This window comes from Lathyrus oleraceus, chromosome 4 (genome assembly GCF_024323335.1).
Source record: "Lathyrus oleraceus cultivar Zhongwan6 chromosome 4, CAAS_Psat_ZW6_1.0, whole genome shotgun sequence".
NCBI classification, from domain to species: domain Eukaryota; kingdom Viridiplantae; phylum Streptophyta; class Magnoliopsida; order Fabales; family Fabaceae; genus Lathyrus; species Lathyrus oleraceus.
The window spans coordinates 280,946,589-280,964,071 of NC_066582.1; positions in this window are offsets into that span (position 1 = coordinate 280,946,589).

Here is a 17,483-nt window from a genome sequence, read left to right on the forward strand (position 1 = left end):
TATTCAAGAGCATAGTTCTATTGTGATGGATTTGCAATTGATTTGAAAGTTGCAAGCTATGCCTGAAAAAAGTTTGGTTGAAGGGTTTTGAGATGAGCCTGAATAAAATCTTTGATTGTTTGTATAGTGTTGTTGGATTGATTTTGTGAAAAAGTTCAAGTTTATTTTTGTGGAAATCTCAAGGGGAACATGATTGCTTTGGAAAATGCTTTATATTCTTGTAGCGAACACAATATACTAAGAGCTTTACTTTGTTGTTATGTTTATGCTTATGATGCATGAATTCATGAATGAGTGAATGAATGAAACTCAAGCATGGCTTCATAAGTCTAAGGTACGGATGGAGGATCACATTGATTGCTTTCCATATCAGGGATCTCACGAGGTATGATCTAGGGTTTAAATAAGGATCCCAAAGTTATGGATTCATATGAATGTTTATCGCTTACGAAAAAAGCATGTTGATTGAAAACTTCGGCAAATGAATCTATTATGGGTGAGGTCTTCATACCGACCCACACAAGAAAAGCTTTTAGGGAACTCACAATACACGACCATCGACATTGGGTTCTAGAGAAGGAGTTCAGAGTCATGAATTTCCTTAATTGTTTGCCACGTATGGCAGTTTACTTGCCAGACATCAACTCCATCAAGGAAATTTATTCTGAATGAGGTCTTCGTACTGACCCACACGAGAATAGCTTATCGGGGACCCGTACTACGCGACCATCGCTTCTAGTCGAGTCGGCCAAATGTTCAAGGTTCTACAAAGGTCCTTAGAGTCATGGATCATAGTGAAAGCTTTGATGCTTACGGAAAAAGCTTGTCAGTCGTCAATATTCTCAAAAGAATCTACTCTGAATGAGGTTCTCGTGTTGACCCTTACGAGAAAAGCTTCTCAGGATCCCACACTACTCAACCATCGTCTTATCTCATGTTTGCACTCTAGACTCGGGTAGAGAGTCCTTCCCTCAAGGTTTCTTGCAATCGAAGTATCCATTCAACACCACACCACCATAGAGCCATGTGACATATAAGATAATAAGAAAAGTAATAAGGAGGACAATAAAGAGCAAATGAAATGGAAAGATAAACACCTAAACATATGAGGAAGGCAACCTAGATTAGGCTTGACTTACTTAGAGAAAGGGTCCCCAGCAGAGTCGTCAGTTGTCGCTATGCAAAAAATGACACAGAGTCGCCACCCGATTTTATTTATTCCGAGAGGAAAGGGAAAATATCGATAAAACCCAAAATGTGAAAAAATAGTCTCGCAACCAAATTCGGGTTCAGAAGTCGGTTATGCAAGGGGAAGATATTATCACCCCTCACATCCATCGTACTCGACGGGAACCATCTAGATTGTCTACACTTGAATGAGTGTCGTTATCTAAAAGTCACTTGCTAAAAGGGAAAAGTAGAGGTTTTTTATTAGTGTGCTCACCAAGGATTAGGGCCCTCGTTCCTACGTATCCTCATTGCGAAATGAAGAATCAAGGCTCCATAGTTAGGAGTATAAAATGATTATTTCTTTGTTGATTTTACCTTGAAAAAGGGTTTTCGGGTTGATGCCCTAAGGCGCAAAAAGAGTTTGATGAGTTTTTGTTGTTTTTAGGGTTTTGAGAAGAGATTGTTTTTTGATTAGAATCTCACTAAAGACTATGGGTAAAGATGAATATTTCAAACTACCAATCCAAGCATCTTGTGTCCAAAATATTCAGAATAAGGATATGAAAGCGTCATTCTTACTCCTTCTCCCCGACTTAAGGCTCGTGGCGCATAATCATAATTGTATTTTATTGTGTTTTGAATTTGATTGAGAAAATGTCGCTTGATGTTGGATCAAGGGTTTTATTGCCTATGAAAATATGGTGACGATCGTAGCTTCTAAGGTTGGATAACACGCAACAACAGACAAAGGGAAGCAAGAAACAAAAATACACCAAAATGGGGAAGGTAATACAAGAAAATTACAAGAGAGATGATGTGATAAATAAAGGGTCTCGTTATAAGGTAGCCCAAGAGAAAGCCTTGTGTGTGCAAAGTGGCCTAAAGTAAACAAGTGGATAATAGAATCAAAACATGTCACCCACTGGTAGTGCCATGAATGTCAGTCTTGCAATAAAAGATTACAAGTTTATGATGAAATTCCAAGTTATGCATAGGTAAATCATAATAGTCCAAGGTCCAAGCAAGGGTCTTAACAAGTTCTCTAAGTCCATCATTAAGTTTCATAAAGAAGGATCACATCTTTTTGGTCTTTTCATTTTATCATGTTTTTGTTCTTTTTTCATGGATTAGATAACAAGAAATGAAATAACAAAGTAGAATACAAATAATATGACATAAGTAAAATGCATAAGGTAAATGATAATGATGATGGATGAGGGTTAGAATCCATAAGATAAATTGAAAAATATAAATGGGAATGATAGAAACTAGAGCATAATGTAAATGACAAGGATGGTGATGTTAGTAGTTAGATGAAGAAGGAGAGGTTAGAAAGTAAACTCAAGTCATCACATTAGGATCATCTATCAACAAGTCAAAAGACTCAAACATATGCTACACCAAGGGATGATCTATCATTAACTCAAAGTGTCCAAAATATGGTCAAATGACCATCTATCGACATATTGAATTAGAGAAGATTGAATCAACCAAGGGATCATCTATCAATGATTTGAAATGTTGAAGATTTAATCAACCAAACAATCACTCAAGTCAAAACCAAATGATGCACAAAATTGAATTAAAAATAAATTTAAAAAGAAATAAAATAATTTAAACATGATTTACAAAAGGAAATTAATAATAGAAATAATAAAAATAAAAATGTCAAAATGAAATAAATATTAAGGAGTCCAACTATTAAAAATATAATGGAAAATAAAAATGAAAATCAAAAGAAAACAAACTAAATAATGAAAATAAAAGTAAATTGAATTTAAAAAATAAAAGGGAGGTGTATGTGAAATCCGGATGTGAGATAAGCAAAAAAGCAAGCCCAAACGCGTTAAAGCCCAACAAAAACAATGGATGGAACAAAAAAATCATGCGTGGACCTTCACAGGATCACAACTTTATGATTCAGATCACACGCGCGTGATTCAAAGTCTCACAACATGATCATATCCACTGGATGAAATTACTTGGTCAATTCAACAAAACAGAGGGACCTGATTCAAAGTCAACCACGAGCTCACAAGTCAAAGTGCACACAAAGATTAATCAAGTTTTAAATTCAAAATTAAAACACATGTCAATGCGTCATTGGCCCAATTTAAATCTCCTACCAAAAATTCAAAATAACGAGGGAAGACTTCGTCTTCAACCTCCCGCCAAGGCAAATATGTCATTCTTCAACTCAATGATTTAGGTTCAAATGCTCATTCATTTTAACAGTCCCTTGTTCATCGTTTCTAACTCCACCATCAGGGGTCATTGATTGGCCCTGACTGTGGAGTATTTGAACCAAAACCACATGGATAACAAAAACCTAAAAGATAAACTAAATATTGATTTTCAAATATAAATGCACAATAGGTCAGGGCTTTACTTCAGTGAATTACCATGCACAAACTCATATCAATAAACCTCTGAAAAGGTACATGTTCTACCTTGACCAAATATAGGTTAAAGGTTTAAGACGATGTAATCGGGTAGCACGGTTAAGACACTCTCAAGCTTTGCTTTTAATTGCAAAAGGTTTTGTGAGGTGTGGGGATACTTTATGGCCGAAGAAACTCGAAGGTAAAGGCTTGAATCAGTGGAACGGTTAACCAGTTTTTTGTTATGTTTTAAGGAAGTTTAAGCAGGGTTTTTGTGGCTATTTAAGCTTGATAAATGAATGGGAATATTCCTCTATTTATATTTAAGGTGAATGAAGCTTATATGTGCCAAGAATGAGTGATATTCGTGTGAACCGAAAAATGAAAAATGACTTATTTGCCAAGAATGATGAGATGTTCATTGTATAATTTAATGCTCAATCCACCTCTCACTTCATTCACTGCAGAAGGGAATATTTTTGGCAATGATTGTTGGTCCCAACTCCTTATAGAAACTTTCTTAATTTTGTCTTTTTCTGGTATTTGCACATGTACCCGTATGTGTATATTTTGGTATTTTCTTGGTATTTTGCTCATGTATGGCAAACGATTTCCACATGATTTTTGGTCTGCAATTCACTACTTCACATTGCCTTTAATACCTAATTTGAACTTAATCAAACATGCTTGCATTTGGTGGTTTGACATGCCACTTAATGGCTGGCCCGAGCTTGGTTCATGGTGATGATGAACATGTTGCTGCCATTTTGCTTCTTGGTGATTCAAATTCAACTTGCCTTAGCTCATGACTTGGATGATGATGAGGTTGTAATGATGACCATGTTTTCTCACCATGCTTGCTTTTGAATGAAAAATAAACCATGCCTTGCCTTGGATGTTTGAATGATAATGTCATTTGGATGACAACTTGATCATATTAAACACATCATGAATGAGTTGAATTGAATGACCTTGCCTTGATGATATAAATGCTAATGCTTGAACCATGGCTTGTATTTTAATCCCATAAAAATAACTTGGCTTATGATCTTGTATTTGAGGTTTTAATAATGAACATGGCTTTGTTTGCTTGCACATTACAATGCTAAATGGAAATTTGAACCATGTTATCTTAAATCATGCCATATGGTGCATGCCTTGTTATTGTGATGATAAAAGGTAAGTGACATAAGCTTAAGCTTTCCAAATTGAGCATACTTTAATGAACTTTATGAATGATGCATGCTTATTCCAAATACATGACTTTAAGAAGAGTGATACATCAAGATACTTTAGCTTTACTTCAAGAATCACACTTGAAATGGCTTTTGTATCAATCTTGAATTCCCACCAAAACCAAGTTAAAAATGAATGAAATGATGTTTAATTCCATTTTGAACATGCTTGAATAACTTTTGAAGGAAAACCTTAATCATGAAGTTATGCCTTGCCAATTTCTTGTCATTTAAGAAATGATGATTGTTTTGAATCTTCTTTGACTTTTCTTTGACCAAAGTGAACCTTTCATGATAATGCCTTGATTATATACTTTAATTCAAACACAATGATCCTTGAATTCTTGATGTGGAGCACAAATACATGTCTGAGCATGTTGAAAACAAACATCCACCTTGAATGCACAATGGTTAGATGTTCAATAAGATGCAACCAAAAAAAGTGGCAAGACCCTAATCCACCAAGGCAACAAACAAATGTCTTGAGTGATATTGGCAACATTATTAGGAAAGTAACCATGGCAAACCCTAATTTCTAATTTCTTGTACTCAAACCAATGGATGACCATGCTTGAGGATCACCATTATGAGGATTGTATGATGAATGAATGATATGAATACTAGGGTAAAAATAAGGGTGTGATGATTGGTCTCTTGCTATGCAAGATGAGTTAAACAAATTTGATAAAAAAAATGTCTAGGAAATTGTTCCCAAGCCTTCATATATTATTTTGATTGGAACCAAATGGGTCTTTCACAACATGATTGAGGAAAATGGATTTTCTTAAGAAATAAAGCAAGACTCGTTACAAAAGGATACAATTAACATGCATGCATATATTTCGACAAGACATATGTCTTTGTAGATACATTAGAGTCCATAAGGATTATTTTATATTTTTCATGAAAATTAAATTTAAAACACTTATAAATGAATGCAAAATGAACGTTCTTGAACAGTTACATTCAATAAAATGTATGTTGACTGGTCCCCCAATTTTCTAGGCTTATTTTATCATAATCATATCTTTAAATTGAAAAATGCTCTCTATAGACTGAAATAAGCCTCTAGAGCTTGGTATGAACATTTGAGCATGTTTATTCTTAAAAATAATTTTCAAAGAGGAAATCTTGATACAACAATTTTTATTAAGAACCCCGAGCATGACATTTTACTTGTGCAAATATATGTAGATGATATTATGTTCGGTGCTACTAATGAGTACTTGTGCAAGGATTTTTGTAATATAATGCAAAATGAATTTGAAATGTCTATGATGGGGGAATTGGTACTTTTTAGGGTTAGAAATTCATCATTCCAAGGAAGGAGCCTTCATCAATTAAGCAAAATATGTTAGGCGATAATACTAGTATACAACAGTCTAGAAAGGGGGTGAATAAACCTCTATCATACCCTCAATTCACCCTACCTTAATTTCACCTTTCATAATCCTAATTCATGAGCATACATCCCTCATACATCATTTCATGTGCATCTACACCCACAAACAAATTCAAACTAAAGACATGGGGTTCATCTATGAAGCTTCGAGACCCTTTGTTCTTATTGAGGTATGCCCAAGCCACCTTAACCATAACCCTCATCCTTAAGCATCCTTGAACCTTGGATGATCACTTAAGTTAACTCACTTGGATCGTGAGCCCTCGTTGAAGACATGTGAATACTCATATGGTCACCCAAGGACCCCAATCCTACTTCTTAACCCTCAGTGGTATATACAAGTCATTATCAACCTTGAGCCTTGACCATACCATTGAATACCCCTAATATCCAAAATTTGTTCACACCACAACCTTGTGAATCACCTCAATACAACTCTTGCACCCCAAAACCCTAATTTATTTGGCTATGGCTCTTGATGAAACTTGTGAACAAAGAAACCCTAATTTGTGCAATCCTTTGATTTTATGTCTTGCCTCACTTGAGCATCCCATCATTCATCATTCCATTCACCTTCAATCCAAGTCATTTTCAACCATATTTAATCAAGCAATCAAAAATTTCATCCATGGTACAAGTCCTTGTTTTGATATTGAACTTTTCACTTTCAATGTGTAAGATCCCAATTTTAACCCTAAGATCCCTCATGATATCTCATCATATGCATTGGCTTTGGGATCACACCTTGGAATCCTCCCTATCCCTCATTCATTGGGTTTGCATTGGTAGATATCATCAAGCACATTTTATTGTATCATACTCTGTTTTTCATTGTTCCAAAATGCCAAAAATATGTCTATGTATAACTTTGTTTCTTTGTAGATAGTGTGTGCATTCACCAATGCCTCATCAAATTCACAATGAGGGTTTGAGACCCTCAGTGCAAGGAGATTAATCAAGTAATAGTTCAAATTGTTTCTATACATCATATATGGATCCCCATGATCTTCATTTGTCATTTTGATCAAGAATTCATCAAGAATTTGAAGTTTGTTTGCCTTGGAAGCCCTAATTCATCTGGGTATCTTGTGTAACTTGCTCAATAAGTTTCTTCAAAAATTGATCAAATATTTAAAGGGATACTTTATATTACATCATTTTACACATATATGATCCTCCATGAGTCACAAATATCAAGAAAACTTCAAGTTTGCAAGTTGGTTCAAGGTGGTTGACCAGAGAAACTCAACTGGTCAAAACTAGGGTTCACTAGACCCTATCTCCTACAATTTTTGTCATATGAAAATTATTCCGAGATACACGTTACTCCTTATGACATTCCAAACAACTTTCATGTTGAGATCAAGAGCTAGTTTTGCTTGGAAAGTTGTTTTTTATGGTGAAAGATTATGGGTCATTTTGTCTGTGCCCTAGTTAGGAGGTCAACTTCCAAGGACCATAACTTGCTTAATTTTTATTATATTAAATCCATCCAAGTTTCATGATCAATTTAAAGATGTCCTATCCAACTTTTGTTCTTTGAGAAACTTCAAATTCAACTTGCAAGGGCATGTGCAAAGAGGAAACATTATAGGTCATTTTGTGCCATTACCATTGAACAAGCAATTTTCCTCAACTTCTAAAATTCATAACTCCCTCATGCCAAATCCAAATGAGGTCAAATTTATGACAAAAATGAATAGGTTTAAAATATCTACAACTCTGGTGAAGTAACTTTTTCCATTTGAAGCTCATGTCAAAAGTTATTCAAGGTGGAAGAAGTGAACATTTGACTTGGTACTTAGAAAATTTCCAATTATGTTTGATTTTCCAAACTTCCACCTCAAATTTCATCATTATCTAAAATTCAATTGGAAAAGTGTTCAACATGAAAGTTGTTCCCTTTGATCTCACCTTTCCAAAAAGTCCAAGATCACTTCATTTGGCCATGGTTTGAATGACTTGCGCATGGTTACTCTTCATGGTTCCATTTGGATGAATCTCATTACCACTTTTCAATTTCAAATGCATGGCTTCTTGTTACACTTTCAGCATTGCTCATGATCACTTTTGAACTGAATTACATCATCTCATGGGTCTATCACACGCCTATGCAAGCATGCATCTCACCTTTCCAATTTTGGCCAATTTTTGAAGTGTGCAAAAAGCAATGAGCAAGCCTATAAATACAAGTGCCTTGAGCTCAGAAATGGATCCCTCTTGCCCAAGCTTTGTTCCCATTCTCTCCCAAACCCTATTGAAAAGATAATCTTGAATATTTCTTGAGAAATCGAGTTTCACTTATCATTCTATTTTTGAATTGACACTCCAAGAGTCCAAGCTTTTTAACCATCCAAATTATCTTCTGTAAGATTCTAGAGTCAAGCCAAGCCAAATTGGAAGCAAGATCGGGCCAATTTGAAGCTCCTCGAAGGTGAAATTTCAGAAACTGTTCTTCTTTAATTCTCTCTTATTTCTCATCCATTTTTATTTATTGTTAGTTTGCTGTAGTCCCACCAATGTAGGCAATAAGATTGAGTTGCTTTGGGGTTAAATCGAAGCAACTCAGATCATGAACCTCAAATTTCAAATCCATGTATCTTTCAATATACTTGGAATTTGAAGAAATGGAGGTCAAATTCGTGCTCCTGAGCATTTTTCCTTCAAAAACATGTACTCACTTTCCATTTTTCATTTGGTCGAGGGTGGACCAGTCTGGTGAGGTTCACCGGAGAAGATGACTGGAGCTAGGGCTCCGGTGATGCGTTGGCAAAGTCCAAGCCATCTGATCATGAATCCACGTTTTAATCTCTGCCTTCCATTTTGATTACCACTTGTGTTGCGCGTTTGAATCAGGTGTTTGGTGCACTCTAGCACGTGGCCATCAGATCTGCCACCTCAATTAATGAGGAAGATCTGATGGCTCTTGTTTTTTTGAATTTCTTTTTATTTTCTGATTTTTCATTTAATCCCTTTATTTTGTTTAATTCATATTAATTTCATTTTTAATCCAAAAATATATGGGACTTTCACCAAAAATCTTTAAATATTTTTCTCTTTCATATTCTGAATTAAAATTATTTTTTGGATTAATTTTGATATTTTTCATGAATTAAATGTTTTTGTGCATATTTTTAATTGTTTAAAAATACTTCTAAATTTTTAAAAATACTGAAATTTTTTGTCTAAGGTCCTTTGACCTCGTTTGGCCTAGGATGAATCTCTTGGCCATTTATTTGGTGTTTTGAAGGGATTTTAGGTTTTGAACAAACTAAAAATGTATTTTAATTCATTTTTAAATTGATTTTTAATTGATTAAATGTTGAAAAATATTGTTGAGCCATTTTTATGGTCTTGTGATGTTTGACTTTCTGTTTGGGCCTTGGTCAAGGTCGATTTGACTTTTGTTGAATCAAAATCATTGGATTTATGGGGTCGATGAAATGTACATTTCATCTCCCAAAATGAATGGATGGTTTTGATTTGATGAAATTCCTCCTATGATCAATTTGTGTTTCTATCTTCCCCTCCCTCTTCATCTTCATCCATATTCTTTCCCATTCCCTCATTTGACTAATGAAATCTCTAATGTCTAAAGGCTAATTGATTCATCAATGACCTTATGTCAGATGAATCAATACAAGTATGATTGAGATGGGTCCCTCCCTTTTGATTTTTCTTTTAGTGTGTGGTATGTTTTAGGAGTTTGGTTCTTCATACCAAATCTCTAACATGCATTAACACCTATGTTTTTATTGCCCGCCCTCAGATAGTTGTGACTTCTACATAAGTCCAATTACGATTGCTTAACATATAGCTAAATTTGACCCTCAAGGCATATCATTCTATTAAGTGAGATTGTAAGTCTCCCATTATTCATGGCATTGTATGGAGACTTGAACTTTTTTCCTTTCATGGGAGCTAGTGGCATACTTGTTGAATTATCCAAGTTGAAGCCCTTCTCATGGAAGATGTCTTAGTTTAAGGATTCATACTTATGAGTGAATGGTTAAGTGTTCTCCAAAGAATGACTTAATCAATTAAAAATCACCACTAACACTTGACTAATTTTTCACTAACATTTGACTAATTCTTGTTAACATTGCTTTACTTTCAAGTCATTTACTATTATGCAATTTAATTTTCAGTCCTTTATCATTCATTGCCATTCCATATAACTTGTTTATATTTATGTCCTTTTCACTTTGCTCATTTGAGCCATATCTTGTGATTATATATATTATTTCTATGTTTTGATCTTGTTTGTGGTCTTAGGACCTTAAAATACCTAATAACAACAAAAACCCTAAAAAACATCTGGTGGACTGTTGAACTTGATCTGAACTTTTGGACCTAGGATTAGGCATCATTCCTTGTGCTAAAAGGACTTGGCCAATGCCAATATTTTTTGAGACTGAGCTATCTTGAATTGTACCTTCATCTGACACAAGCCTTGAGAATTTCTTGGGTTCATCTGCTACTCTGTATTTGTGTTTAATTGTTATTTTAATCTTGTGTATGATTTTTTGTTCTAAGTTGATCAAGGAATATTTCATCTGATAGGGAAGGCAATGAAGACTGGTAGCTATTGGAATGCTTGCTTGGATGTGGATATCTTTATTTGATGTCTTGATCTTCATGATGTCTGGATATTGCTCATTGCTTATTGATTATTACTTGATTAAAGTCCAAAGGAAAATGGGTTTCTATATGACATTCTTGTCTGTTGATCAAGGAATATTTCATCTGATAGGGAAGGCAATGAAGACTGGTAGCTATTGGAATGCTTGCTTGGATGTGGGTATCTTTATTTGATGTCTTGATCTTCATGATGTTTGGATATTGCTCATTGCTTATTGGTTATTACTTGATTAAAGTCCAAAGGAAAATGGGTTTCTATATGACATTCTTGTCTGTTGGATTGCATCTCATTGGTCAGTTCTTTTCAACTCTTAACTTTTAAATTTGTGCTTAGGATAGCCTTTTCATCTCCTTCCACTTTTTAAATTTCAAAATATCTCCCCTTTTTCAAAAACTTTCTTTGCTTGTGATTTCAAACTTAGACTTTGTTTTAATAACTAGAAACTTTGGCCTTACGCCATTGAATTTCCAAACTCTTTCTTAAATCAAATTTGTAAATAAACTTAATCATATTGACTTGAGATTTCAAAAGACAAAAAGAACTAACAACTCCATTCAAACTTTTGGCCCGTTTGTACCTTCTCTTATTAACTTTTGTTAAAAACAATTCACCAACTTCTTTGAAATTTTTACCACGAACTACGAGGTTTTGATCCCCCATTTTTATGTTGGTACGTAGGCACAAGTTCAAAGGCCTTGTCAAACACAAAAATATAATCAATGAATTCTTTTCTCACCCTCACACTCAATTTTTTATCAAACATCATTTATACCAAAAACATATGCACACATAAAAAAGGGTTCCCCAGGAGTACCTAGGACACTTTGGATGCTAACACCTTCCCTCTATGTAATCAACCTCCTTACTTGTAATTTCTAGCATTTTATTAGTTTTGATTTGAAAACTTCTTATCTTAGGGTTTTGTTCGTACTTTTCCCTTTTCCTTTGGAAATAATAAAAGTGTGGTGGTGACTCTGGTTTTATTGATGTTAAGCTTATCCATAGCTTGATGGTCATGAATTTACCACTACATAATGCATTGGTTTCACCCATAGACTTGACCTAAAATCATCCCACCAAGCACCAATCCTCATTTTCCAACAAGATATAGTCATATTAGCTTTAAACATCTTTCATGGTACCTTAAAAATCAAGAAATCTCAAAATGGCATTTCTAGGTCATGTTGGTTGGTCACATTTTGGCAAGTTTGGCATATCATTTGGTCCAAACCCCATAACTTTTTCACCTTTCAATATTTTTAATATCTTCTTTGAGACAAATGTCATAATTGAATCCCTCTTCAACTTTGTTTCAATGTCCAAGACCTAATTCATTAATAAAGGACCTCAGTTTATGGATTGGCCAAGTTGGTCAAGGTGCCTAGCCAAACCTAGAATCATGCCCATGACCTCCACTTTACCTCATTTCCATTTCCAAACCACAACTCCTTTTGACCTGTTCTTTTTGCAAATAATTAAGGGCATGGCAAAGAACATTTGGCATAAGTTTCATTCAAAATGCACGAGCCAATCTTATTTGGCCCAAGTTCAAAGTTGGTGACTTGCCATGGTGCACCAAACTAGTCAGTTTCAGCCAAATTATGCATTAACTTGTTTTAAGCCCCTAAACCACTTTGTTTCACTTTCATTTGGTACTAAACATTACTGTAAACATCACAAGACATATTTCAAGCTAGAATGAAAGGGCCTAAGATGACATGAAGCCCACTCGAAGAAAAAGTCAAAATCAGAATTTTCCTAAAATGGCAAAAGCAAAAAACAAAAATAGCTCTTATCAAAGCATCCTTGTCCATCCTTTTTGATGTTATGGTGTAAACAAATTGAGTGGAGGGAAGAACCAAGTCAGAACACAACCACCCTTCCTCCATAAGTTTCATTTTTGAGCATTTTTTAGCCTTCCTCTTTTCTGAAGAGAACTCTTTCTTTCTCCATCCAAACGTCTCCCTCACCTTCCCTATAAATAGGGGAATGTATTCCATGCATTCCCAAGCTTTTCAAGCTAGAAAAACTCTATCTTGAAACCACACTTCTTCATCAAAAATAGAGATTTAGTTTTGAAGTTTTGAGCCATTTAAATCCAAGCTAAGCACCCAAAAACCCTCCCTCAACATCACTTAAGCTTTCTAAAACACTAACACCCCTTGCAACCACCCTCTCTGATCTATCCAAACTCATCGGAGTCCCCCACTAAGATTGATTTCGACTAGGTAGTTGCACTCATCTTTTTCACTCAAACAAGTTACCCTCTTGCTCGAAATTCTCATATGATGCTTAACCCCATGGTCTAAACTCTGATTATCCATTATCCACCATTTAATTTTATTTTTAGGTCAAGTTATTTTTCCGTGTTCTTGAGAAATTCTCCACACTCATAGCCAGTCAATGGCTCATGAGTGTGGAGATGACAATGATTAGGTGTTTTGGAGTGGAATCCATGGTTGATTCCTCCTAAAAACATCGATTGCTGAGTTTTTTTTTGAAGGTTGGAGGTTGAAGATGACACAGGTGTTCGTTATTTCGCGCGCATTTGAATTTGAAAAAAATTTGTGTCATATACTGATTAAATGCTTTGCGCACGTGTTTCATTTAATGTTATGTTTTATTATTTTATTTTATGGACATGTTGATTAACACCACAAGGCGCCTGGCCAAGTGGATGGGGGTTGACCCCATGACCCCAAGGTCAGGAGTTCAACGCCTAATGCCCTCACTTTATTTATTTATTTTTCCTTTTCTTTCTTTTCACCATTTTCTTTCTTTTCACCATTTTCTTACTTTTCAACCATTTTCTTTCATTTTTATTTTAATTTTTTCACTATTCATTTTAATTCTGATCAAAATATTTTGTGAACATACCCTCATTATGTTTCCCCCTTTTATTTTATTTCACCCTTGGTTTGTTTTATTTTGACTTATTTTGTGGACTTTTCATGTCTTGATTGATGATGGTTAATGAAATCTATTTGGTCATGACCTTGGTTACTTAGGGTTGATAAAACCTTCAATACTTCAAATCTATCAATGAATGATCAATGGATCATTCATGATACTTTGAGGTATTTATAGGTTGCCTCTATTTATCCATACTTAAGTCATTTGATGCATAGATGAAGCCATACTTATGATTCTAACTTGTGGATCCATTTGATTTGTTGTGCTTCCGTTAACTACTAACCTTCTAAAACTTGTGCTTCCATTGTTTAACTTGTATATGACTTAATCATTAATCAACTTATTAACTTGTAATCATTGAGTGATATAATCTTCCATTTGTAAAATCATCGATAGATGAACTTGGGTATAACTTTCAGTGTTTCAAATCTATTGTTAGATGATCAAATATCATCTTGAATACTTTGCATCAATGATAAGTTATCCCTTGATGTCCCATATTTTGATTCCTTTGACCTACGGATAGATAATCCTCAAATGTTTACTTTGTACATTTAACTAACCACTAACTTTTTTCCTCACCAACAATTGTTATTGTGATCTTGTTCATCATCTTGTAATTTATTTCATGTCAACTTCATTGCATGTAATTTACTTTCAAGCACCCATTATCATCATCATTGTATATACTTTGCATGCATGTTTATTATTGTCATTTACTTATTGTCATCATACAATCAAAAATAACAAAAACATGATAAAATTATAAGACCAAAAATATACATTCCACTTGTAATCAACTTTGGACTTAGATAATTTCATTTAGGACCCTTTCTTGGAGACTTTACCCTAATCTCTTTACACTTTGTCTTAACTTTAGATTTCATCTATAACTTACATTCTTGTTATAAGAATGGCATCATGACACTACCCTAGGGAGACATTACAGTAATACCATTACCCACTTGATAGATTAGGTCACTTTTGCACACACAAGGCTTTACCTTGGGCTACCTTACAATGAAATCCTTTACTTTCTTTCTTGGTTACTTTGTATATTCATTGTTTGTCACAATTTCATAATCAAAGCAATAAACCCTTGATCCAACATCAAGTGACCTTTTTCATAATTAAAATCAAAAAACAATAAAAATACGATTAGTATTGTACACCACGAGCCTTAAGTGGTGAGGAATGAGTAAGGATAGAGCTCTCATACCTTTACTCTGATTATTTTTAACACAAGATGCTTGACTTGTTTGTCTAGAATATTCATCTCCGTCCACAGACTTTAGTGCAATCTATCACAAAAAATCTTTTTATAAACCCTTCTTCAAGGTAAAACCAACAAAACCCATCAAACTCATTTTTACGCCTTAGGGCATCGCATCGAAAACCCTTTTCTCAAAGATAAAATCAACAAACCCACAAACATTTTTTACTCTAAATTACGAAGCTCTGATTCTTCATCACCCGATGAATGATACGTAGGCACAAGAGCCTCAATCCTTGGCGAGCACAATAATAAAAAAAACCAAATCTCATTCTTTCACACTCTTTTTGAAAATAAAGCAAAATAAATAGATAAATACCCATGCACGCAGACAACTTAAATGGTTTCCATTGAGTGCCATGGACGTGAGAGGTGATAATACCTTCCTCTTGCGTAACCAACTTCTGAACCCAATCTTGATTGTGAGACCAATTTGTATATGTATGTTTGTGCTCCTTGTACATTTATTTTCTCTTGAGGGTTTTATCGACTATTTCCCCTCTCCTCTCTCTTAATGAGGAAAATAAATAAAATTCGATGGCGACTCTCTTGTTTCATTTTTTAAAACAGTCAGTCCCGATTTTGTTTCCGATTATTTAAAACCTCGGGTGGGACAGCTAGCGACTCTACTGGGGATCGAATCTAGAATCTCTGGTTTTCATAAGCAAGTCAAGCCTAGTTTAGGTTGTATTTTTTGCATGTGTGGAGGTTTATCTTGTTTATTAATTTAATTATTTATTTATGTCTCTATATTATTTTATTTGCTTTCTTTACTAACTTTATATATTATATTTGTTTCATTGGTGACCTTGGCTCTGTGACGATGGATACAAAAAAATGGTTAATAGTGATTGATAAAAAGCTATGTGTGAAAGACTCTCTATCCGAGTCTGAGAGTTTGCTTGATAAATGAGAGGTTGAGTAGTATTGGCCACCGAGAAGCTCTTCTCATAAGGGACATGCGATAACCTTACTTAGTGGTAGACTCTTTTAAAGGTATTGATGATCTTTGAGCTTTCGGTGTAAGCATCCTTGTCTTCACTAGAGTCTGTGACCCTAAGACCCTTTTTGTAGAACATTTAACCATGGCCAACCTAGACCGATGGTTGCGTAGTATAGGTCCCCGAGGAGCTCTCCTCGCGAGGGTCGATACGAAGATCTCGCTTAGAGTAGATTTCCTTTATGGAGTTATCGCATGGCAAATAAATTGACATAAGAGGCAAACAATCAAGGGAGTTTGTGACTCTGAGAGCAGTGTCTTATACCCAATTTTACAAAAGTCATAGGTCTTGCAAAGTGAGAACCTTGGTTCGAAAGCAGTTGTCGTATCCCAAATTTTGACCATTATTTCTTTCTTGTTATTAACTTAGAATCTAGGTCATTAACATGCTCAGAGCCCTTTATAAGACATCTAGTCAATCCCAATAACCTAAAAATTCAAAGGGGGGCTATTTTAACTTTTTAATACCTCTTAGGAATTTGTTTTAATTTAGGTATGTTAATTGGAACATAATAATTTGGGGATTTATGCTAGAGGGATATTACCATTGGTAACTAGGACATTTTGTCTTATTAAAACACATTAGTAAAAAAAATTATGTGGATTATATGTTTTAATAGCAGGGATAAAATATATCATAATAACGTTATTAGTTAAATGAGAATAAATTAATATTAGTATTATTTTTATTCTTTTACATATTAATATTAAGTTATATTATTGTTTTTTATGAATAAATTAAGATTAAGATTAATTAGAGTTAAATTAATTTTTTTATTAATAAAATTATCATTAATTGATATATTATCAAATTAGGATCATAATGGGGTTATTAGTATTGTTATTAAGATTATTATTATATACTCGCTAATGCTATTTTATTTTGAATAAATAGAATTGTCCAGTTGGTTTCAAAAAGAATACATGGCTTTTAGTGTCATTTCCCTTTTATTTATTTTTTCTTTACTTCTAACTTTTCTATTTAATTTTTAAATCATAAAAATATCATTTTTTATCATTTAATTATTAATTTTCGTATTTAATTTAAAGCAAATTTTAAAATATTTTTTTTTATTAAAAACATGATTTTATGAATAAAATCTCAAAAAATCAAAAAAAATCAAAAAAATCAAAAAAAAATTATTATTATTAGGTAATTGGCTTATTTTCATTTATTTTAAATATTTTTTTATCTAAATTCATCAAGCCATGAATCCATCCAGATTCATTGACTTGGGCTTTAAGAAATTTAAAAAAATCAGGTTAAATTAAAATATTATAATTATCATTTAATTATTAATTTTCGTATTTTCATTTAAAGCATATTTTAAAATATTTTTTTTTTATTAAAAATATGATTTTATGAATAAAATCTTAATAAATCAAAATCAAAAAATCAAAATCTTTTATTATTATTAGGTAATAACTTATTTTCATTTATTTAAAATAATATTTTATCTAAATTCA